Source organism: Ictidomys tridecemlineatus, chromosome 1, assembly GCF_052094955.1.
Source record: "Ictidomys tridecemlineatus isolate mIctTri1 chromosome 1, mIctTri1.hap1, whole genome shotgun sequence".
In the NCBI taxonomy this organism is placed as follows: Eukaryota; Metazoa; Chordata; class Mammalia; order Rodentia; family Sciuridae; genus Ictidomys; species Ictidomys tridecemlineatus.
The window spans coordinates 73416651-73442016 of NC_135477.1; the positions used below are offsets into that span (position 1 = coordinate 73416651).

The following is a 25366-nucleotide window of genomic DNA, read 5'->3' on the forward strand; positions in this document are numbered from 1 at the left end:
AGGAAATGATGAGAAATTTTTGTGTGTGTGTTGTTAATAGAGACAATTACTTTAATAGAGACCATCACTTCATTTGTTATAGTGAATAACAGATGGGCAGTAATTCAAGAGGACACCAGAAAGCTTTTACATCATAAAATGAAAATGACAGAAGGGCAAACACCTTCACCACTGCAGCCTTTGATTAATTTTTTCTTCTGATCTCTGTTCTCTCATCCACATCAGACTGCTGCTCCCAGAATGGGCTCTGCCTTCAGATTTTATGCTGGTTAGCATACCAGTCTATCAGCTTGCCTTAATAATGTAAAGGGGATCCCTTAACTTAGCTGAGGAATCTGGACAAGTCTTCTTTGATTTCAGCTTCATCCCAAGGCCCATGAATGTTCTCTTTAAAAAGCTGCAGGTGAACGAGGTAGAAAGGGCAGAGACAGGAGATGGAAACCAGCAGAAGAGCGAGGAGTATGGCTCCCACCGCACTCATGGACAGCAGGCCTCCCAAGGCTGAGAAGGCAAAAAGCAGCGTGACCCCCACATAGGTGCGGGGAGTACAGGCCTTCAGTTCCTTCTGTCACACGGGCCACAGTGCAAAAATCTGGATGGCAAACGTCACCATGATGAAGGCATGCAGGGACCCAGGAAGCCGAGAGGCCAGGCAGACAGAAGCGCAGATGGCCATGTTCAAGGACAGTGTGCTAGATACAATGGCACCATTGGCCCCATAGTCAAAGAAGATGAGGTGGCCCAGCAGCATGAAGACTGACATGGCATAGATGGTGTCAGTGCTGACGGACTCGGTCTTGGGCACTCACTGATGGAAACCCATAGGTGAGAGCCATGAAGACCAGGGTGCTCTTCAGGTCAGCCCACCGGGTCCACCGGCTCTTCTTCCGCCCTTCACCACCATCAGTGAGATCAAACAAAACATATCCCATTGATGAAGATGCCAGGCCAGTTCCAAAAAGCCAGTGGGGGGCCAGGAGACCCTCATCCATATACCACCAGATGACCCCAGAGATGCAGACGCTGCACAGCTGTGGACCCCCACACTGGACTCCAATACCACTGTCCAGGATTGGTATCTCCAGGCTCAGGTGTTCTTCCAGAGCTCTTCCAGGAACCGTGGGTCCACGTGGTTATCCGGGAAGGGCTTCCTCTCCTAGAGGACCTCCTGCCACGCGGCCTCCTGGGTGTCGATTACAGGTTGGGCACACGTCGTCTTATCCTGTCCCCTAAACTCAAGCCCCTTCAGACTCCCTGCCAGTCCCTGTGGTTCTCGTTCTTTGTGAAATAAGACTCCTCCGGAAGGCTTCTCCGAAAGGCTGCAGCCCAGGACAGGCTCGCAACAGAGGAGTCCCTTTTGCGAGGCTGGGCTACACAGCCACATTCCCGCCCTCCTGTCCCCGGGGTGTGCGGCCCAGTCTCCCACCGGCTCCCCCTTCGGGTCGCTGCGCAGAGCTGCCGCGGGCACTTCCTGGAGAAAAGGTTTAATGAGGACCGGACCGCTCACCTGGGCAGCAGCACCGACTAATGAACACTCTTGGCAGCAGTCGGAGCAGATAATCTATAATGGCCTCAAGGGATCTGCGTGTGCTAACCATTCTAGGGGAAAAACCATGAAAAATGAAGGATGTCCCATGTGGTAAAGGGGGACTTTCTGTTAAAGGACCTGTAAGCTGACGCTGCACTTGGGATGGTTGGCTTGCTATGTTTACTTAAATTGCAAGTCTAGGTTTCTATTCTTGTCAATTATTGACAAAGAAGAATATAGGAGATCCCTCCCTTCTTCCCTTCCCTACCCTTTTCTCCCTCCTCCCCCTCCCGTCCTTCCTTCTTTCCTCCCCTTCTCTTTCTGAGATGTCAGGAATTGAACCCAGGCCCTCATGACAAGTGTTTACTTTCAAATTGCAGTGGCCTGCTGTGTTTAGGGGTGCAGGTGGTTGGTACAGCACTGAGTGCTGTAGATATTTAAATACTGAGATGCAGTTTAAAAAGAGCATGAAAGATCTTATTTACTGATGCAGAAAAGCTCACAAATTGTGTGTGTGTGACACACACACAAGCATGTGCATGTGAAAAGCTTTTTGTGAAACTATATACAATATGATATTTTTTCAGTTTTTAAAAAGTCCTTTTATTAAAAAAATCTGAGCTACATTCTTCAGAAATGTCAATGTCATAAAAAATTCCAAAAGGCTATTCTAGATAAGGGGAAACAAAAGAAGCAAGGATTAAAGACATTGGTAGACAACTCTCATTATAGAAAAACTTAACATTTGAATGTGAACTGTGCATTTTTTTATTTTCAATTGACACATAATGTACATATTTATGGGACACGGTGATATTTCCATGTGTGCATACAATGTGCAATAATCAAATCAGGATAATTAGCATTTCCATCGCTGGAACCATTTATCATTTCTTTGGTTGGAAAATTTAAAATCTTTATTTTAAAATATATAATAAATTCTTATAAACTATACTACACCTCATATTTTATTCTGTAAGTTACTGTGAACTTTCTGAATTTAGCAACTGGACTGCATCCTTGTTCCTAGGAGGTGTACCCTAAAGTATTGAGGGTTAAAGGTAATCCATCAGACCAGCAACTACCTCTCAAATGATTTGAGGTCAAATTGTGTCTTGTTCCAGAGTCACTAAGTTTCCACCAGCAGAGACCTCACAGTGACTGCCAGCCCCAAGTAATGCAGATGGCACAGAGCTGCCAGGAATTAACAAGTACAGGGAGCTGGGGGCTGGTTCCACCACTAGTGCAAGGAGAAACCTGTCCCAAGTCAGGGGATAGTTTCCAGACATCCCCACACATGCCAAGGTATTTGTTCTCCCACTGGGAAGTGGCTGTGTTGGGTAGGGCTGAACTGTTGGGCATGGGGCTAATGGTGGCCCCAGAGTAACCAGCAAGTGACAGGAAAGGAGGCTCTAATGAGTCAAGAAGCTTTCCTGAACGAAGTCACCTGCTAAAGGCACCAATAGCCCCCAGCCATTAAGTCTGAATCCAAGCTGCCTGGAAGGGAGACCTAGAGCCCCTCTTTCCTGTCGGTCAACTAAGCTCCTGCATGAGAAACAGAGAGTGATTTTAATGTTCTAAACAAGCAATAAGCTGTTTGAAAGAAAACTCTGAATCTCCGGACTCTTTCACTGTGCAGTACAGTTTTTTACTTTGAATTCCTTACATGGAGAGAATAGAGGGCTCCAGGAATTCCTACTGGGCCCAGGGATAGTGGTTTGGAAGGGCTTCCAGAAGCTGCCGTCCTCCCTGGATGTTTCTCCTGACTGTGGGGGACTGTGGGTAGCAGTAGTGAGTGCAGCCCATGCCCTTCCCACAGAGATGAGTGAAGGAATTTTGATCATTGATCCTCACAACAACTCTTGGAGGGACAGTTTCACCTCTTTTTTGTAGATGAAAAAGCTGGTTTGCAAGTGATGGAGGGAGAGGACAAATTCTGGTGCCTCTGACTCCAGACCTGGCCCTTGTTGCCAAACCAAAAATCGACACAAGACTTGCTTGTATTTCTCCTCCAACAGAGATGCTCAAACTTTACATTCAGAAAACATTGGAAGTCAGCCAGATTTTTCAATCTTTTCTTTTGTAGTCAGGAAATTGAAAGAACCACAGGGTGAGCAGAGATTCTTGTATCATTCATTGCAGCTCCATAAGTGAGGGTAAGTGAGGTATTAATCCCTTGTTTTCGAATGGCAAAACCCAGACTGAGCAGAGCAGATGACTTACCCACAGCTGTGGGTGCCAAGGCAGGCAAAGTGGGGCCCACATTCTGCCATAGGAGAGGTTCCCGTGGGGGTCCCCCTGGGAGGTGAGGTAGATGGGGATTTGCAGGCAGGGCCCTAAGGACCTTTGATGCTGCCAAACCCTGAATATAATATTATGCCCCTTTCCTATAAGAAAATTCAAAATATAAATCATACTAAACTGAAGTGTGAGGAGTGCCCACAAATGGCTGATTTGCCTCCTGTTCACCTCTTGGATTTGCTTTTTTTTTTTTTTTTTAAATTGAAGTACACACTGTGAAGTCATTAAATTAGTTTCTGTTTTGTGTGTGGGCTTTGCTGCTGCTCTGCTCACAGCCTCAGACTGCCCACTGAATAACCCCTTGTGTTAATAACCCCCTCCATCAGGAGCTCCTTACTAATGGAGAAACTGGTGGTCCCAGGCCACAGAAGGTGCCTCTTCATTTCTTCAGGAGAATTTCTTCCCAGGGGGGACTCTTTGCAGTCCCTGATTACCATCCTCCACCTTTGTCATGGGAATTCCTAGAGGAGAGAGTCTGCCTGCCCAAGAGGCAGCCCATCCTAGGCTCAGGGAATGTAAGGCCAATGGAGAGGGAGCGCCTGTTCTCTTTGGAGGACTTTGACCATGTTTGGGACCCGTCTCACCCTCCAACTGGCTTCATGCTGTACATCTTCCGGAAGGTGTCCACCTCAGTGGGGCCACCAGAGACCCCCACACCCTCACAGGCAACATGGAGAGGAATGAGCTGATCTGTCTGGTGGGGTGGATGGGAATGAGGAGGGAAAGCCTCTGGTCAGGGTAGAAGCCAGAGGGCGGCTGGGCACAGGGAAAGGTAGTGAGGAGTGAGGCCTCAAGTGAGGGGGCCTGTCACTTCTCCTTCACTGGCCCCGCCTTCCTTGGCCTGATCATTCTTGTCCCCAGGCCCACAGGAAGGTGAGAGCAAGGGCCCACCAGCTTTCCACCCACACTAACCCTTCACTCCTGAGGCGCAGAAGACAAGTTCCACTTTTCATGGCCTCAAGGCTGAACGGAGGGAAGGCCCTTAGGTTGACCAGGGAGTCCTGAAGGGAGAGGAGCTATGGAGAACAACTTCTCCAGGAGATGTGGGAGCCACTGCTTCCAAAGGAGATGTGGTCTCCTCAGCAGTGGGCATGGATGTGGCACAGGGCGGGTGCTCCCTGTGAGTAAGCAAGACTTCCCCCCTCCTCTTCCCAGGAGTGTATGCTGAGCTCATGACTGGACTGCTGTCTCCTGGTGGAGGTCCACAGAATCCTGGGATCTAGCTCAGAGTCCAACAGAGAAAGCCTCCTAATGGCAAGCTGTTATTTGATGTTACCCCACACAGTAGGAGTGAGAGGACCTCCACTCCTGGGGCCGGAAGGCAGCAGCCACGTTGACACCGACTGCAGCCAGACCTTACTCCTGAAACATGTCTTGTCTTAGGTGAGCCCCCTCCATCTCTCCACAGCCTGAAGCCCAGTTTATCTGGCTCCAGTATCCAGATGGGGATAGGCTGGGGCGGGACATGGCAAGGCAGAAACTTTATAGAAGTGTAGGGCAGTAAGTGTATCAGTCACACCTTCTTTTCACTCTTCCTGTGATACCCAAAACAAGCATTCACTCACAAGTTGTTTTTATTTTGAAATAACTTCATGCTTTTACAAACGTTATGAGAAGAGCAGAGAACTCTCATGTGCCCTTGAGCAAGACGCGCCAGTGGGTACATTTTTATTGCTTTTGCTTTGCCACTTGCTCAGGGGCTCTGCCTCTTATCTCTTTCTCTCAATTACTTTTTCTTCCTTTCCCTCTCCTCTTCTTTTGTTATTTCTCCATCTTCTTCTCTTTATACACACACACACACACACACACACACACACACACACACACACACAATTCCCCTGAACATTAGAGAGCAAGTTGCAGGCAGCATGCCTCTTTGCCCCTAAATATTTCTATGTATTTTTCCTAAGAACAAGGGCAATGTGTTAGAGGATCACAGTACAGTCACCACCAGAAATTTCACATTGACACAATACTATTATGTGAGACATGGTCCATGCTCAGATTTTTCCAGCTATCTCAGCTGTCCTCTGCAGTTGTCCAGCCAGTCTGTCCAGGATCACATTGTGCTTGGATCATCCATCTTTGCAGTGGCCTGTAACTGGGACAGAGCCTACATGCCATTCACAATTTGGAACGTGCAGAATCCTTCTCAGTTAGGAGTTGTCTGGTGCTTCCTTGAGTTTAGGATTAGGCTGAGCATGTTTAGGATGTGTTGTGGGGCCTCCTCATGTCAGTGTGAGACACAAGTCCATTCTATGGTTAGTGATGCTGACCTTGACCCCTGGGTAAGGTAGGATCCTTTGTTATCAGCTCTCTTGCCCTCTTTGAGATTAGTAAGTAATTTGTGGGGAAATCCTTTCGGGATTATGTGAATATCTTGTTCTTTATCCAACCTTTGCCCTCTGATTTAACTTTCATTGATGATTTTTGCCTGAATCCATTAATGACACTGGTGGCTGCCGAAGGATTTTATGACTCCATCACTCCATCTCCATTTATTATTGCCATTTACTGGAAGGAAAAGCTGTCCCTTATTTATTTATTTACGTCAGAATGGGCTCATGAAATTCTATTTTATTTGGTAGATTATAATCCATTAGTATCATCTTGAATTTTGATGCTCATATGTTCCCAGTCTTGTTAGGGCTCTCTGAGCTGGCTCTTGTGACCTTTTGAGATGTTCCTTTGGTTTGAGACCAGTTCCTCGCCTCCTGGTGGTGGTTTAGGCTCCCTGGGTGATTTCCCTGCTCTCCCTGGAACTAGCCATTTCTCTGAGAAGTCTTGTCCTTTCCTCCCTCCCTCCCTCCTCCCCTTTGAACTCTTTATTCTGAAATACCTTCAAGCTTGGCTTCTGTTTCAGCAGGGAATGGTATTTAGAAGTCTAGCTTTGTGTGTCTTCATTGCTATGTGTGCTCATAACTTATTATTTTATATTTATCCTATGAACATATGAATATGGATTTATAATGACATTAAAAAGTGCCCATTTAAAATAAAATCTTGATTACCAAAAAAGCAATTTATAAAAATGAGATGTAGTCAGTAGTAAACTCTGGGCATACTAAGCACCTCTGAAGATGGATGGAATGAATGAAAACCAAGAATGTGAATAAACCAAATCAGGGAAGCCCTGGGCCATATTGTGCTGGACATAGGTTTCAATACTGAGGAGCACTTTGGCAACTTCCCAATATACTGGATGCCCATATCTTGAGAAAAATGACTTGGTTAAGAGATTAAGCTCATCCACACCATATGAGTTTTATGCTCTCAGTAAGCCTATAAGGTTTATTCTGATATTAATGCTATTGTATAAGTAGGGAAACTGAGGCATAGAAGGTCACACAGTGAGGCAGAGCTGGTGCTGCAGGAACTCAAGTCCATATCAAAAACAATGACCTCTGGGATCCTGCTTTGGAGTGTGGGATGTTGGACTGCATAAAGGTGAAGGTATTTTGTATTGTTAATATTCATATATATGATATTTGTTGGGAATTGCTTTTCCACAACAAACATACACTGGCTTGAGGAAGGAAGCAATGTATTGCTCTTTCAGTTTGTCTTAAAGAGAATTGGTAGGTACCAAAGACTTTTGGCTTATCTTTATACATCTTTTTTATATATTTAAATACATTTAATTGAGACATAAAAATTGTGTTAAAACACAATTTAACACAAAAATTGTGTTAAAATTGTGTTTAATTGACACAAAATATATTTATAAGATAGAGTGTGATAATTTGATACATGTATACAATGTACAAGGATCAAATTAGGGTAATCAGCACCTCCATCTCCTTTAACATGTATCATTTATTTGTGTTGAGAAGCTTCAAATTCTTCTAGTTTTTAATAAAAATAAAATAAATAATTGTGAATTAAAGACAGCCTTTGGTACTGTAGAGCATTAAAACTCATTTCTCCTGTTTAACTGTATTTTGATATCTTTTATCCAGCCTCTCTGGCACCCTTACACTCTTCCCTTCCTGGTCTCTCATGACCACTCTTCTACTCTCTATTTTCATGAATTCAACTTTTTTTTTTTAGCTTTCATATATAAATGAGGATATTCAGTATTTATCTTTCTGTGCCTGGCTTATTTCACTTAACATAACGTCCTCTGGTTCCATCCATGTTACTGCAAATAACAGGATTTTATTATTTTCATGGCTGAATCATATTCCATTGTCTGAGCATCTGATTTCTAAGGGTTCAATACAGAACCTACTTTATGAGGCTATTATGAAGATTGGTTTGAGAAAATGTACTGGAAATATTAAATGCCTGGCACATAGAAAATTCTCAATAAATGTTAACCGTTTTTTTAGAGTGTCCCTCAACTAGTCAGAACATGAGTTTGAATCCAGGTGGTATGGCTGCATGGCCACTCTGTTTAACTCCTACCCATTTGTATTCAGGCCTTTGGCTGTTGTGCCCAGCTGACTGCCTAGATCCAGAGGAAGGTCTCAGCTAGGAGCTTTCTGGTCCTGACCACCAAGAATTTGGGCAACCCAAGTTGCACAGCTATAGCAAGACTGATTGGAAGTAGGATGGGAGGGTGTTCAGAAATTCCTTGCTGGTCATCTTCACCACCAATCAGCATCCTCTAAAGTCACAACTCTGCCCTGCCCATGGGTGAGCTGACCCCAGGCTTAACCTAAATGAGGATGACCCTTGGGATGGCGAGAGCTCTGTGACCATGTGGCAGGTGTCACAGGCCTCTCTGTAGGCAGAGGAGGCATCAGATAGAAGGTTGTCTCAGTGGGCTAGGAAGGGAGCCTGGCCAGAGTGGGATTCCTGGGCTCCTGACACAGTGCCAGGCCACAGTCGACAAGCAGGATTCTTCATACATAAGGCTTCTTCTCTGATCATAGGAGCATGAAACCTTGTCAAGCAGATGTGCCATCGGCATTTTACAAGTGAGAAAAAACTAACTGTGTTAGTCAGCTTTGCATCACTGTAATAAAAATACCTGACCAGAACAACTTAGAGCAGGAAAAGTTTATTTTGAGCCCATGGTTTTAGAGTTTCAGTTCATGATTGCCCAGTTTACTCTGGGCCTGAGGTGAGGGGGAGCAGCGTGGTAGAAGGGTGTGGAGGAGGAAACCCACTCATTTCTCAATAGCCAGGAAACAGAGAGAGGGAGGATCCAGAGGGTCAGAATATAATCCCCAAGGGTACACTCCCAGTGACCTACCTCCTCCATGTCCTTCCTACCTGTAGTTACCACCCAGTCCAGTAGTTCTTTCAAAGTATCAATCCATCCAATGAACCAATCTAAGAATTAGGCTACAGCTCTCATAATCTAATCATGTCACCTCTGAACACTGCTACATTGAATAACATGAGTTTTTCTGGAGGGACACCCCATATCCAAACCATAACACCAAGACCTAGCGAGGACAGTTTGAAGTCAGTCCCATGTAGTGGTTACCATGCACTTTAAAACCAGACTTCCTAGTTTCAAATCCTGGCTCTGCCATTCAGTGCCTGCTAAATTGATTAATCTACCAAACTCTTCAAGCTTTTGTGTCCTTTTTTGTAAGCTGAGGTCAATTTGTTTTCTCTCTTATAGGGAAATACGAGATGTTCCCAAAGCTCATCTGTGAAACGATGCAAGAAAGTTTAGAGGTGAAATCACTGGGTTATGAAAGCCTTCACCGAATCAGTGCATTAATCCACTGATTGGGATTAACTGGGTGGTAACCACAGGTGGGTAGGGCATGGCTAGAGGAGATGGGTCACTAGGGGAGTGTCTGTCATGAGGGGAGCTGCTTCCTGGTGTCATGTCCTCAGCTGCTTTCCTCTGCCACATATTTCTGCCATGATGTTCTGCCTCACCTGGGGCCCAGAGCAATGGACACAGTCATCTGTGGACTGAGATCTCTGAATCCATGAGTGCCTGAAATAAACTTTTCCTTCTCTAAAATTGTTTTTGAGAGGTCTTTTGGTCACAGCAATGAAAAAAACTGACTAAAACAAGGGTTGATGATTTAAGCTCATCAAGTCATCTGAACTGAATATCCTCAGCAAGCCCATGAGGCTTAAACTGTTTTCTTGCTGTTTTTATGATTAGGGAAACCAAGGCATAAAAGGCTACTCAGCTAGTAGAGCCCTAGCCAGAGTTCAAATCTAAGCCGTGTGACTGTAGGGCCATCCTGTGTAACTGCTACCAGTTTAGAGAAAGAAGAGTCCACTGCCAGCAAATCCTTCAATGTCATGAGTGAGAAATCACTTATTTGAAAATGTTAGAATTGATGTGACCTGAATTTTCCATATAGAGAGAACTTATTGGTGAATGAAGGATCATCTGTCCATCCATCCACCCACCTATCCATCTATCCACTCATCCATCCGTCCATCCATCTGTCTTCCATCCAAGTTATGGAGAAGACATGGAAGAAGATTTCATAGCCATATAGGCAACATTATTAGATGAAAAAAAAACTGGTCACAGAAGTTTTATATTATGATTGGTTTTTTTTTTTATTTTGATTGTGATGGGGATTGAACCCAGGGCCTTGTGCTTGCGAGGCAAGCACTCTACCAACTGAATTATATCCCCAGCCCTCCTGTATTTTTGTTTTTAACAATTAGCATAGAAAACTCTAGAAGGAAATATGTTAAAATCAACACTAGTTTTTCTCTGCTTAGTGTGATCACATGTGGTTTTTATTTTCTTCTTACTCAGCTATGTTTTCTGCATTTTCTGAAGTGAAGGTATATTAAAAAATACAATTAAAGCTATTTTCAAAAGAAAGTAGATGCGTTCTTTGTACTCTTTGATTTAGGCAGCACAGAACACTGAACAGGAGAGCCATGTGTCTGGGCAGTGGGGAAGCAGGGAGGGCCAGTCAGACATATCTTCAGGACCTCCTGTCAGGCTATGGGGGCCTTCTGCTTCGTACAGATGAAGTTCTAGCAACCTTCAAGGCCTCTTCCAACCTGGGGTTCCCAGACCAACCTCAGATGCCATTCAAACACTGTTTCTTGGGCCCTCCAGACCCAGAATGAAGGCAGCCAGGTCCTAGACCTTGTTTAGGATAAAGTCTAGCTCTACCTCTTCTAGCTACCTGTATGACCTCTGGAAAACTTTCTCACCTCTGTGGGCGGCAGTCTCCTGATGTGTAAAGAGTGGGGAATACAGTCTTTAGAGCTCTGTGTTGGTTGGAGGCTTGGCAGAGAGCTGGTGTTTGGAACGTATCCATTCCTTGATGAAGTTGTGGGCGAGATAATGGGATCAAGAGGAGAGACCTGTGTGTGCCTGGTCTCTGTCGGGGAGGCAGGCAGCCGAGGAGACATGAGAACTGGTGCTCAGGTGCAGAATGAACAGGTGGCTGAGTGGACAAGCTGGCTCCAGGGCAGGGCTTCTTATTCTCAGAACCATCAACATTTAGGACTGATAGGATGATTCCTCTTTGGGGGTCGGGTTGTCCTCTGCATTTGGGGGTGGGGTTGTCACCCCAGCTTCACAACATCTTTTTGGACACCTTTCTGCATAGGATGTCCAACAGTATCCTTGGCTTTGGTGTTTGAGATGCCAATAGCATTCTCCAGCCCCTTCTCCAGTTGTGGCAACAAAACCATCTCCAGAGATTGCCAAAGGCCTACTGGGGATGAAAATCATGCCGTTTGGGATACTGGTCTAGAAGGGTGAGTTAGCCATCCTCCTAGGTGAGGGAGAGGGCAGGGTGGCGCAGGGTGTGTGTGGGTGTGCACCTGTGGGAGCAGGATGGTGGTACGGCTGTGCTAGCCCTGGTCCTGAGTCTTTGTCACTCTTCCCTGGGCTTGGATCTCCCCTCCTTCCCAATCATTTTTACTATCAGGGTCCTGCTGAGCCCTTCTGACAGCACAACTCCTGAGCTGGCAGGATTGGGTTCCAGCACTATCTCACTGTTCCCCTTGGTCCATCGAGGGGTGCCGGGGGAAGGACTGATGTGCCTGACCCCTGACTTTGCCTTGCTTTTTTATAGCTTTGTGGTTTGACCTGCCTCACCTTCTGTGGGGGTCTCTGCAGAGCTGAATGGCAGTCAGAGCCCTGATCTGCAAGTCCCACAGCTCCCAACCACCATTGTCTCTGAGTCCCACCCCAAAGAGAAGCTTGTTTATTTTGCTGTGAAAACCCAACTTCAAAGGAAGGAGCCCTTGGCACTAGCTGTCAACAGCAGTAAAATGAGGAAAGATTCTTTGGTGGACCTGTGTTGCCTGATGCCACTGGCTGTGCAGGTATCCTCACGGCAGGACACCTGGGGCACATCTAGACCTCTCTGGCTTGGCTAGAGCTTGCTGATAGAACAGATGGAAGCACATGCAATAATCACTTTCTTCAAATAATCTGCTGGCCATAATTATGAGCCAGACAATTCCCTCTAAGTTTTCAAGAGCCTAGAGCCAGTTCCAGGCTGAGGTGGAAAATCCCAAAGAGAAAGGAAATTATTACCCTCTCTGGGGACTTGAGCTCTCCAGGGTCATTTGTGAGTGGCTCCATGTGTCTCTGAGCCTCACAGATGTGTAAGAAGGTCCTTACGCCTTCTCTGAGGCTGATACAGCCTCCCCAAATCCCACCATAGAATACTTCTTGGAGGACAATGGATGTTGAAGGGAAGTCCCACCTATAGACCACCCTACTGACAAAAGGCCCCCACAGCAGTGTTTAGAAGTCTCTGAGAATGCATGCAAAGGAAGGCAAGCCACCCTACTGGATGTTCTCCAGGATGGTCTGTGTCCCCCCTCCCCCACCTTCCAATACCGCTATCCCTCCGTTTCTGCCAGGGATTGGTTCCAGGATGCCCCCCAATACTAAAATCCACAGATGTTGAAGTCCCTAATATAAAATGGTCTAGTATTTACATATAATCTATATACCTCCTCCTGTATACTTTAACAACATCTCTGGATTCCTTATAATACATAATACAATCAATGCGTTATGTAAATAATTGTTATATGGTATTGTCTTGACAGCTTAGTTGAATAATCTGTTCTTGAACTTGTGATCCTTCTGCCTCAGCCTTTCAAGTTACTAGAATTACAAGAATGTGTAACTGTGCTTGGCTTATAATGTATTTTTAAGAAATAATGAAAAGAAAAAAGTTAGTATGTGTTCATGAAGGATTCAATCCCTCCTCCCAAATTTTTTCAGTCTGTGGTTGGTCGAATTTGTGGATAGAGAGGACTAATGCTTTCCTTTCCCTTTAGCCCCAGGGTGATTTTATCTTTCTCAAGCTCCTCTTAAGCAAAAGATTCCAGGGAGCCAGGAGCCTAAGTACAAGAGGAGAATGAAGTGAGTTTTTCCAGTTCTTAAGGCTGAAAAAAAACAGGGATGCTGGGGTGGGGGGAGAAGGAGAAGGGACAGGGTGAGGCTGGAGAGATCAGGGTCCTCCTGGGGCTGAGCAAGAGGGATTTTCCTTTTTGGGTAGTCAGAGAACCAGCCTTTGAGCACCACTTCCCACAACTCTTAGATTGCAGCCTAGAGCAGGATTCTTTTGCCAAGGGAACCTTGTGCAGCTCTGAGGGGAACTCATTCAGGGTCCAGGGCCATGGGTTAATAACTTTCCCTCTTACCAAGGAGAAACCATTAAAGATATTGAGATTGTCATATGAGTGGGCACACAGCCACTGCCACCCAATAAACCAGGAAAAACATCTGCATTGCAGACACAAACAGATTAAAATTTAATGGCATGGGAGCGCTGACAAATCATGACCCCTCCAAAAGGAACATAGGCAGAGATAACCCCTTTTCTGAAAAAACCCCAACAATAACAAAAAAACCAAAGAAATACAATATAGTCAATAAATACAATAAACTGCCTAAATTTGTACAAATGAGAAGAAAATACAAGATGAAGCAAGAAGTCTTTTTGTGTGGCTTATTGGGCTTTCCGAATTTACTTTCAAAGTTTTTTGTGGTCTTATTGAGTATGGTAAGCAGGGCCAGGCACCTAGACTGTGGGGAACTTCCAGTGTCCCACAGTCCTTGGGTTCCGGATGGCTCTACAGCAGGGAGGACATTCTGTGGGGGTGGCAGGCTCAGAGCCAAAAGCAGAGGCAGATGAATAAGTGATGGGCTTTCTGGGCATAGGGATTACAGTCAATGAAACCTGAGTCTCCAGCCTCCCCCTCACCAGCAACCCTGGCCTTGGCAGGTTTTCTAAATGACCTCCGTTTGAGTCTTCTCACTACAGATTCATTGCAATAGCTGTATGACCTATTAAATAGCCATAAGTAAACCCAAAATATATTGGATCTATTTACCCTGAAATATGGTGGGAAGGTGGATGAAGGGGACAGGCTAGGCAGGTTGGGGGCGTTGGGAAGGAGCGTTCTGCCTCAGAGGACACAGATGCAGTGTAAGACATTCCCAGTGACCTACCTCTGGCACAAAGCCTACCATAAATTTGTGCAATAAAGACCTGCTTCTAGCCTGTTCTTGGAGGTTCAGGGTAACGTATCTGACTTCATCTACAGTGTCCACTTAAAGAAGGGGTATTCAGATCCCTCTAGGGGAAGAATCAAATTCATCCACCTGTCCCTTCATCCACCCAACCGTCTATTTTTCAGTCAACAGACATTTGCCATATTTCCTGCGTCCCCAGATCCAGGTAGGACCCAGGAACACCCAGAGAAATCATCCATGGCTCTCTGCCTTCGACACCAAGCTGTCTCCACTACGATTAAGAGCAATTCCCTTTGCAGTTTGGTGCCACCTGGTGGCAGTTGGCTCTGGCTAAAATTGACGGTTATTCTAGATCGGATGCTTCCAGGAGACTTTAGGACATCAGCAGACATCTAAGAAGTTGCTCAGTCGGCTAGGACATCTTGTCAGCCCTATCGGAGGACATTTGGGAGATCCCCTTCCTGCCTCCACTTCCCTGCTTCCCAAGATGGGTTGGCCTAAGTTACTACTTCCTGTTTCCCCTGTTCTCCCATGAAGTTACTATTCGGAACTGACATTTATGGAGTCTAAAGCATTGTCTAGAGATCCAGAAAGTATTGACCCTGAGGAATCTCTCTGAAGGGTGGTAGGCAGAGCCTCCTTAGGCCCACGGGACGCACTCCGAGTGGGGTCGGGCATCTAACATGTAGATTCCCAAGGACTACCACATACTCTATGCTAGACGACATGCTACACAGCCCTGCTTGAGGAAGAAGTCAGCCCGTGGCCTGGGAATCTGACTCTCTTGGTGTGTGACATTGACCTCATGCCTGATGGTTCTAGAATCTGTCTCTATAGCCTTCTTGTTCCTATCCCAGTGTCCTTTGGCACTGAGTTGATTGTTTGTAATTCCTGCCCCAGTTGACCTCTTGATCCAGGTGTCCACCTGGAGGTTCAGGGTCTTCCATGCAGACCACTGTCCCCAACCTCTGGTCCTTAGCAGCAGTACCTGACACTCTGCTGTCCCTGATGCCCTGGGCTCCAGTTTTGCCAGCCCATGACCAAAGGAGACTGACTTGCAGGCAGTGGGAATCCTGAATGTGGTTTTCGGTGTGGGATTGCATTCACCGAGATCGACCCACCTCCCCATCTTAAAGGATGGAGAGCTGAAAGGTGCTCAAAGTGGAAGAGAAGCCAAAGAGAAAAATATTTATGTGAATATCATTCACCAACAGGCTTTCCCAGAAAAGGGAAGGGTGCAAGTGATTCTCAGGAGTCTCAAATACAATAAGTCTTTGATCAAACAATTTCTATACTGAAAAATCTATCTTAAGGAAACAGCCATGGATATATAAATGTCCCCAGTAGCTCTCAAAATAAAACACAATTGTGACAGATGCTGACAGCTGTCCTCAGTATCTGTTCTGTTTTCTCCTGTAATAGCAGACTCTGCTATATATATATGACACATGAACACCAAGATGAAAACGGTTTCTAAGCCTCCTAACAGCTGGGTGTGGCCATAGTTGTGGCTAGTGGGATGAACAAGGAGGTCAATGCAACTTTGGAAGTGGTATGCCCTTTAAGGATGGGTGTGCCCTCCTCCTCCTCCTCCTTCTGACCTCCCTGATGGCAGCAATGAAGGTTTGGTGAAGAGCCTCTTATACCATGTGGGTAAAGACCACATCTGAAGGATGGTGGAAAAGTCAGATTAAAGGGATCCCCACCATCCTCACAGGGTGGAGGGTGCTCCAGGACACCCACGTTAAGGCAAAATAGATTCCGTCTTTTTAAAGGCACTGTGATGGGTCTTTGTTACAGCAATGTGGCCTCACTCCTCACAGAGCCATTCAGAACACTGTACGAGAATATTTAATGAGATAGTAGGATCTATTATTAAGTGGAAAAAAAAACCCAAACAAACCAATCCTGCAAAATCACGTTGCTATATATCCCGTTTTTTCTATAAAAGTTATGCATCTCATAAATTCATATAAAATATTGGAAAGCTATATGATAAAATGGCAGTGGTGGTTATCTTTAGGTTGTGAGTTTATAGATGGTTTTAATTTTTTATTGTATGTGTTTTTTCTAAAACAGCATTTTAACTTTTAATTCATTGATTGATTGATTTTACCTTTAGAAAACTTTTTTGAAGAACACAATAAAAGGGAAGTCAGCCATGAACTCACCACTTAAAAAAAATCTATTCAAGGATTATAAGTTCAGATGTCTTCAGACCTCAGACAGGAATCATCGTTGTGTGAAGACACAAGACGTCACCATGGGGCTGGGCATGGAGCACCGTTTTGTTCTGTGTGCAATTGTTGGAACATTTCAGACACAAAATAAATATAAAACAAGGCCAACACCTATTCTGGCCAAAACAACAACAACAACAACAACAACAACAACAAACCCAAAACTTCTTCACTGGCTGGATAGTTAGGCATCCATCAACCTCTGTGTAAAGTAAGAAATGGGGGGTCTCCTTCCTGTTGCTCATTCTCAACTCCTATCTCCCTTCTCTCCAAACGATTTCCTGGTTAAAGGGGTGAACCTTCCTAGATTGGAGTCATTTTCTGTTTGCAGATGGGTAAGGAGATTCCTGAGCTAGAAAGTATCAACTAGGATTTCAGACTTGAAACACCAAACCTGTTGTACTACTTCAATTTACAGAGTTGGGGGAGAGAAGTAACTAAAAGGGTTTTGGGTAAAGCTGGGGGAACAGATCAGGGAGAAGGTGCTCCTGTATTTGGCCTTCCTTATAGGACTGGTTAGGGTATCTGCTGGCTCTGCAAATTCAGTGTCCTTTATGACTACTTCAGAGGTGCCTTTCTGTAACTGTCCTAAAGCCCTCAGCAGCGTTCAGCCACAGATATGGGAAAGAAGAGACGATTGATTGTCCCTCTTTAATTCATGGGCTTATTTAAGCCCCGACTTATCCCAGAGAGCAGGGAAGGACACAGGCCAGCCCTGCAGGGAGGAACTTGCTTTGTTCTGTGTCTGAGGCACTTAGGCACTTATGGCCAAATGCTTTGTTCACGACTCTGTCCTCTGTGACACGAGGCAATAGATCTTATCTTATTCTTGTCTTATTAATTTATGTAATCCACATATCTTTATTGCATGCCTACTAGGTGCCAGCACTGACAAGCCTGAGCAGACCTGCTCTCTACCCCTACAGCATTTATAGTATAATTGGGACCTAACATTAGTAAACACACACACACACACACACACACACACACACACACACACACACAATATTAAAGGGTTTAAGCAACATGAAAGAGAATACAGCTCTTTTTTTTTTTTTTCCCTCCTGGCCCTTAGCCTAAGGCTGGCACAGACATGGTTCTCAGCAAACATCTGCTGAAAGAAACAGGTCCCAGGACCTCCATCTCCCCAGCTCAGAAAGGCTGGAAAGTGAGGACGCTGGAGCTGTCCTCTTGCTGACACTCCCTGGGCACAAGCTCTGGGGAACATGGGGCAGGCTTAGGCAGCTGAGGTGCTCCATGGGGGTGTGGACTGCCAACACACTGCCATATGTACGTGACACATGAAGCCAAGCCAGAGCCTGTCTCTAACAATATCCCTTAATACGACCATCATGAGATGATCTGAGATGCACACCTGAAATCCCCAGAGTTTTGTTTACTGGGACATACTGGAGGTTACATGCATAAAACTGATGTTCCCCGGCTCCTCATGGAATAAATGAAGAGATGAATCCATGCATAGGTAAATCAGGAATGCCTTGATGTATCATGGTAAGTCATGCTGAACTTCCTCCTCTCCAGCCTGCCCTGTTGGCATTGCTGACACTAAGAGGTGGAAATTGCTTGGACCCGCCTGGCCCAAACATTGGTCAGTCTCATTCAATAAATATTTATGTTGAGATCCAAATAGAAGAGATACTGCTGTTGGGTGAGGCTGGGGGCACTGGGAGAGGAGGGAGGCGGTGGTCCATGCCTGGGAATGCACTGGGAAGTTCTGCCCTGACCTGGTCATGCTAGGCTTGGCAACATGAACTACATCACCAAGAGAGGGCGCACAGTGGGAGCAGAGAGCTGGAGCACTGGGAGAGGACAGCATCTGGGTGAGGTGGAGCCTGATTATTTGTGGGAATGGGCTGGTCAGATGGAAAGAGGGAGGGTCTAGCAAATCCAAGTTTGCAAGAGTTTTGCAGAAAAGTCATAGCTATGAAGCACCTACTGGGTGTGTGGGGGTGGAGGGAGAGAGACAGACAGAAGGAGTGGAGGAGAATGGAGAATGAAAGAGGGAATGGAAGGAAAAAGATGGGTGGAGATAATAGATGGGGGATGAAGGAGAGAGGAAGAGAGAGAGGAGGGGAAAGGGAGAGAATAACCTGCCAATGGACCCATGGACTGGTCAGATACCAGAAGGTAGACATTGTCAGTAAAAGAGGTTTAAGAAGCCAGATTTGATCCCAAGTCTGCCCAATTGAAAACCCTTTCTCTCCCTATGCAGCTGTTCACATAATTTAAGTCTGTTAGAAATGGGAAGGCTTTATTGTGTTTACTAATCATTCATGTAGCAAACTTATTTCATTCATTCAATCGTCATTTCAATTAAATTCTGAACATTTATGGATCACTTGGCGTGGGCAATCAACTGTGATTTCGTTTCAGGGGAAACATGTCTTATTCAAGAGGGTTCAGTGAGGAGGGATGGGCTTAGGTTAGGGAGGGAGGCTTGAACTTCACCCCTGTTTCTGTTGCTCACTAGTTGGAAAGCCATCATCACCCTGCCACCCCCTCACATTCTACCATGCCATTCTTTTAAGTCTTATGGAGAACTGCTTTGTACCCAGGAGCTGACCTTGAAAGTCATTTTTTTTTTTCTGGAGGTTTATTGGTTGGTTAGATAATTTAGACTTGGAGACTGAAATCTTTCTTCTATTTTTGGCTGCATTGGATTTGGTATATCCTTGGATTGATTTAGTTTTCTTATTAGCAATTCATTATTGCATCTTAATAATAGCAAGAATTACTGACTAAATGCTTATAATTTTTTTTTTTTTTTGCTCCAACTCGGTGACTCCAATAGATCAATCTGAGCAGTCCGGCATGTTGGGATGTTAGAAATCAAATCTTGAAGGTGCATCTGTAAGATGTATCCAGATGGATGTGAAGTACAGTCCCTGAAATTCTCCCTGCGAATAAAACTGGGAAGACAGAGACTGAGAACAGGTGCTGAGCCCAGTTGAGGCCCCTTAACTCTGATGCAAACCCTGGGCCAGGGGAGACTGTGACTGCAGGCTTTTCTCCATGTGAAGCTGCAGGAGGGGATGTGAGAATGGGGAATTCTTCTTCAACCAGGAGCCTCCCTTCTAGAAATTCCTGCAGGGTGTGGGGAGAAGCTCTAGTGGATCCAGTGTCTTCTGGTGTGATTTCTAAATGGTACTAGTATCCTTTCTTGTTGATTCCTCTTCTTCTTTCCTAGCCAGAACATTCAGGGGCTGACTTCTGAGGCCCTGACCTCAGGTCTGTGTCCTCTTCCCCGAGCACCAAGTAGGTGTAGATAAGTGGTGACTGACATGAACTCAGCTGGACCCTGCCCTCCGGGGCTTTCCCTGAACACACCCCTTTTCTATCCTCACACTTGACAAGCAGTGGTCATCAGTCTGGGGATGATGATTGGTAAACTCATAAAAAATTGGTCAGGGATCAGAGAATCAGATTCCTGCAGGGGCCAGGTGGGTTACACAAATGTGAGAGGTGGTCTGGAAGAAAGCAGTGTGGAATAGAGAGACCTGTGGCCAAGTGGAGTTGATGTGCCGAGGTTAATGGCAATTGATTGAAGTTTCTAAAAAATTTCTGTTGATCAAATTACAATACCCTGAATCCAGGACCTTGGTTGAAATTTTCTAGCCAAATAGCTGTGCTGAGTGATACTCAACCAACTAGGCCAGTGAGTGTGAAAAGTGGAAAAATGTCAGGGAGCAAAGATGTCAGGCAGATGAAGATGAGGAGCCGCCATGGATCTCTCCTAAAGGTGGGGTTGGATGAGCTCATGAGGAACACACTGTGGAGGCCACGAGGGAGCAAGTATCCAAAGCAGGTCCTGTGGCATCTCCCTAGGCACAGCTCCCTAATGGGGCCAGGAAAGCCCAGAGAATTATACACCATAGTAGAAGCAAGACAATAAAAATAAGAACAAGGTAGGTATAGTTGGTATTCACTGAGTAGTTGGGTCATGGACATTGTGTTCAGCACTGTCTTTCCAAAACTTTTTTTTCTTTATTTTTAATAGACTTTATTTCCAAGAGGTATTTTCTACAAATAGCAACACCAAGCAGAAACTACAGAGAGTTCCACACAGTCCCGTCTCTCATAGGTGTGCATACTCTTCCACAATCAACAGCCAACACCAGAGAAATACATTTATAATAAGGAATGACCCTACTGTGATACATCATTGTCACACGGAGTCCATAGTTTACATTAGGGCTCACTCTTGGTGTTGGACATTCTCTGTGTTTGGATGAAAGTCAAATGGCATGTATTCATAATTACAGAATTATGCAGAATAGTTTGAATGTCCTAAAAATGTTCTTGAATGGTCTTTCAATCCTCTCCCCAGCACTCCATATAGGCATTATTGTCCCACTTCAGGGAAAGAGTTACAGATGTCCTGTGAGAGTCAGTGACCTGCTCAAGTTCACCTAGATCCTCTGTACCAGAGCCTGCTTGGATGGATCTAGGGTTGCACACACTCTGTAGGCAGCAGACACTGCCTTTTCTTCTTGTGAAGGTTGGAGGAGTGGAGCCCCCTTCTAAGTTTAGGAGCAAACAGAGAGTCAAAAGCTGGAGACCCTAGGGTACCACATGGGAGTCCATGTTGTTCTATGGTCAATAACAAGGTGAGGTTATTAGTTTGCATTTGAGCAGCTGCTATTACTTTTACATGACAATAAAACTAGTGAATTATATAGAATTTGCAAGATAATAAAATGCATATCTATCCCTTTTCCTGTATGTGTATATGTATATATATGTATTTATAAATATATATATATATTTCTGTTCATAAGTCTCCTGTTCATGTGGAACTTCAATTAGCTGCTATTTTAAAAAATATATTCTATCATGTTTAGCTAACCCAAGCTTTATTGGCAATCTCCAAAACTACAGAATGACAATAGATTTGCTGATAAGTAGAGAGCATGTTGTATTCACACTGAGCACAAGTGTACTGCGCCTTCCATCTCAGGTGAGCTGTGTGGTCACTGGAAATTACATGCGGGAATTTTAAAAACATTACTATCAAAATAAAATAAAAATCCTCTGGACCCCTCTTTGAAAGGATCTATGTTTTGATGCATAGCAAGTCAATGTGTTTTTTTTCTCTTCCTGCTAAGTAAAGTGTTTTAAAAAAATTTTTTTAGTTGTAGATGAACACACTACCTTTTTAATTAATTAATTAAAATGTGGTGCTGAGGATCGAACCCAGTGCCTCAGGTGTGCTAGGCAAGTGCTCTACCATTGAGCTACCGTCCCAGTCCAAAATGAAGTATTTTTATCTGCTCTACCTTCATTGCTATGGATTTAAGTCATGTTTACTGAAATTGTTTTTGCTAAGGAAGTTTTAAAAGGGAGATTGGAAAAAGCTCTTTCCCCCGCTCTTCATATCATTGAGATATGAAATCCAGCTTATATGTATTTGGGCTCAAATATATGTATAGACGTGTCTTCAAATATTTCCTCAATTTTCCTAAAACAGAGCAAATGGAAAAAGTTAATACTGTGTGTGGTGTCCAGAGTCTCAAATCCCTACATTTCTAAGGATTTAGAATTCTTTTCAGGAATCAATTTAAAATGACTCATAATTCAACTGAAAACAATTGAGGGTTTGCGTGTATAGATGATCCCATTTCCAACATTTTATTGCTGCTCTCAGTGTTTTTGTGATGACAGCTTTCCCTTCATAGAACCAACTTAAAATTAGAAAAATCAAACACACATTAGAGAACACAGATTTACTCTGCTATTAATTGATATAGAGATGTAAAGATCTCATCACCTGGGCGGGAGTCCAGCACATCCCCTACAGACATTTTCAGGGGCCAGAGCCTGGGTCATCAGCAGCCTACTTGGCCTAAGCTGAGCTGTCTGCCTTTAGGAACTCAGCCTTGAATTTTCAGTGCCAGGGATGTAAGCATTGGTGGAGCTGCCTCTGCACACATCTTGGGGTGTGAGTGTGCTACTTTCTTCCCACTTTATTTTTTAAAAAGTGAAGAACCTTGAAAGTCAAACTCCTTACTCTGCTCTGGCTTTTATTTGCCCTGCTGGACAGGAGGTAAGGTAGCACATCCTATTTAGTAACCAGAAAATGATTCTTAGAGGGGATGCAGCTTCTGCCGCTGCTGTGTATTAAATACATAGAGAAGAAGGCTCGAGGAATACAGAATTATCTCCTTGCAGAGGATGGAAGTGAAGGCGGGCAATAGGAAAATCTGTTGAAATATGATCCCATGATTTTAACTTTAAATAAGCATTTCCGTCCTAATAGAAACCCCTTCTAATGTCTCCTACAGCTTTGATTTTGGAACACGTCACATTCCTCATTAAAGCAATCACTGTTAAAACATAAAGCAACACAGGATTTATTTCTTCATTAAACTGATGATCCGTATATGAAGCCAATTAACATTATGAGTCTGGTGAACATCAAGTGTAAAGAGGTTAGAGAAAATTAAAAGCAGTCACCTTGGTCTTTAGATAAAGAAAGTACACTTTTAGGTTGTAAATTATCAGAGTGTCCAAGCGGGACAGATCGGCGAATTTGGTTAATTGGAAAATACATTTTACCGCACAAGAATTAAGAAAAAAAAATATAACCGTTTCGTTACTAGCGCTCTTTTTGGGAAGGAGAAGGGGACCATAGCGAATACCTATTAATCACCTTCTCCAGGGCCCAGAGTATGGAGACGATTTGGGAAATAGGGGGCTTGCGTCATCAAAGTTTACTGTAGCTTTTCGTTTCTGCATTTGTTTGTTTGTTTATTCGCGGTTTTGCCAGAAGAAACGAACCCAGACTACTGGCTCTGGGAGAGGGACGGCGGGCGAGGCGAGGCCGAGCTGACTTGAAGCCCTGTGCAAGGTAAGTCTTTTCCCGGAGCTCGGCTGGTGGTCCTTCCAGCGAGGCATCCAGGATCCTGTCCAAGGGCGCGGAGAGGGCGGGGGCCAGGAGGCGAGGGGCCGTGGGATGTTTCCGGGTTGGAACCTCAGAGTAGGATGCTCTCCTGCGACTGTGGAATCGGGAGTTCGGACCTTGCTGCGACCGCGCGCGTCCCAAGTAATTTTCGTAGATTGTATTGGGAGAGGATTGAGGTCCGTTAATGCCCGGAATCCTGCTGGGCGGATCTCGCAGCCGCGTAGCGCAGGGCCCGAGAGGCCCTCGGGACCCGCTTCTTTCCCTGTAGAAGTCCAGGGATGGGGTGGGGAAAAACAGCGTCGCTGTCCAGGGTTCTGATCGGCCGAAATGCGCCGGGAGTGCGCTGCCAAGACAAACTTCATCTAGTCCATCTCTGAGTTTTGATGGGAACCTCTGTCAGTTCTTGTCGGGGATGGGGAGCTGAGTCTGTGGGTCGAACCTCATAGGTTTCTGGGGTCAATGCAGCTCCCAGAGCTGGGCTGCTTGTGCTAAGGTTTCCCCCGCATAGATACACAAGTGAACCTGGAACATGCTGGCGGAGATGGTCGGGACCCCAGCCTCACCTCGCTTCACAGCCACTGAACTACAGGAGCGCACAGGGCGCACCAGCGGGGAGTTGCTGCGTAGGTCAGAAGGGAATCCGAGGGGGCTTTTAGCAGACTCAGGAGCGCAAAAAGGGCATCCGAACAGGCTCTTTAAAGGGTTGCAGAGTTGGGTGCCTCTGAGGGAGATAGGGAGAGAGACGGAGACAAGCACTCGTGAGCCAGCCTCTTGGCTTGGGGCTTAGAAAAGGTCTGCTCCCCGGACTCCAGGCCTCTTCAAGTAGTGGGAAACCACGCGCTCGGCTCCGGCTGGTCCCTGCCAGCTACCTCACCCGCCTCCCGGACCTGCAGCGTTCTCCCAGGCTGGCCTCCTGGACTCCCGGAATCAGCGCCCTGGCAAATCTGGCTCCGCGGAGTCTCCGTGAACAGAGCCAGAGTTTTCAGCGGTTTCTTGCTAGCGGCTGGGCGGGACTCTGGTGTCCGGATGGCTGAACCCAGGAGGGTCCGCTTCCGTGAAACAGGTCACGACTTGCCTCAGTTGGAGCGGTGCGGTGTCTTCCTGGGGGCTGTTTTCGGAGGGATGTCCATTGCGAGCCAGGGCCCTAGCACTCAGCCCTTCAAGTGGACGCTACTCGCCCCGGGGCGCATGTCCGTGAGTGGGCCCGCCAGGCCTTTTGTTTCCAACGCGCTGCGTCTTTAAGATCGAGGCAGGATTCCGGCCCGGGCAGGGACTCGACCCACCGCCTCGCCAAAGCTCCCGAACGCAGCATTAGAATGTTTATAAAATATTCAATTTATGTAGTCTGTCCAAGAAGCCATCGTCCCAAAAATAAAATCAGCAGTCTAGACGGAACACAGACACCAGAACTTATCAACAGTTGTCTGACTTGCATCTTCTGATGCATCTTGAGTGGGTCATAATACCAACTTTATTTTCAGTGGTGCATAAATTAATTACACGCATTTAATAACCAAAATATCATTATATTCCCCCTTTAATATCATAAAGGCTTTCCGCCAGGGAAGCACTTAATAGTGCAGGGGGCCGTAACGGGCTATTATCCTGGTGTAATGCTATTACAGAACCAATTATGCGCCATTAGACTTGCTTTTTTTGCAGTTTATGTGATTTGATCCAATCCCGCGCCCCTGACTTGAAAATTTCAGCCCGGTACTTTAGAGTTTAATTTTCACCCAGGCAGAGAGAAGGGCGGTCTCTCTCCGCTGAGTGTCTGCCTCCGATGCATTTTAAAAGTAATTGCGAAGGGTCCCACCGCATATCATTTGCATGGAGAAGCGAACATAAATTCAAGGACCCCTTGCTGAGAACAAAATCAAACTTTCCTTTTGTACGATCGCTTGGAAAGGGAAGCCGTGTGCAGAGTCCCCCCAAAACCCATCCGGCGGCGACAATTAGCACCGCTTTGTCAA

At 45.5% G+C, this 25366-nt stretch overlaps 1 pseudogene; it reads right to left on the bottom strand.

Moving 5' to 3' along the window:
• Positions 1 to 321: 321 nt before the first annotated feature.
• LOC101967623 (phosphatidylinositol N-acetylglucosaminyltransferase subunit C-like) lies at positions 322 to 23755 on the bottom strand (annotated as a pseudogene).
• Positions 23756 to 25366: the final 1611 nt, after the last annotated feature.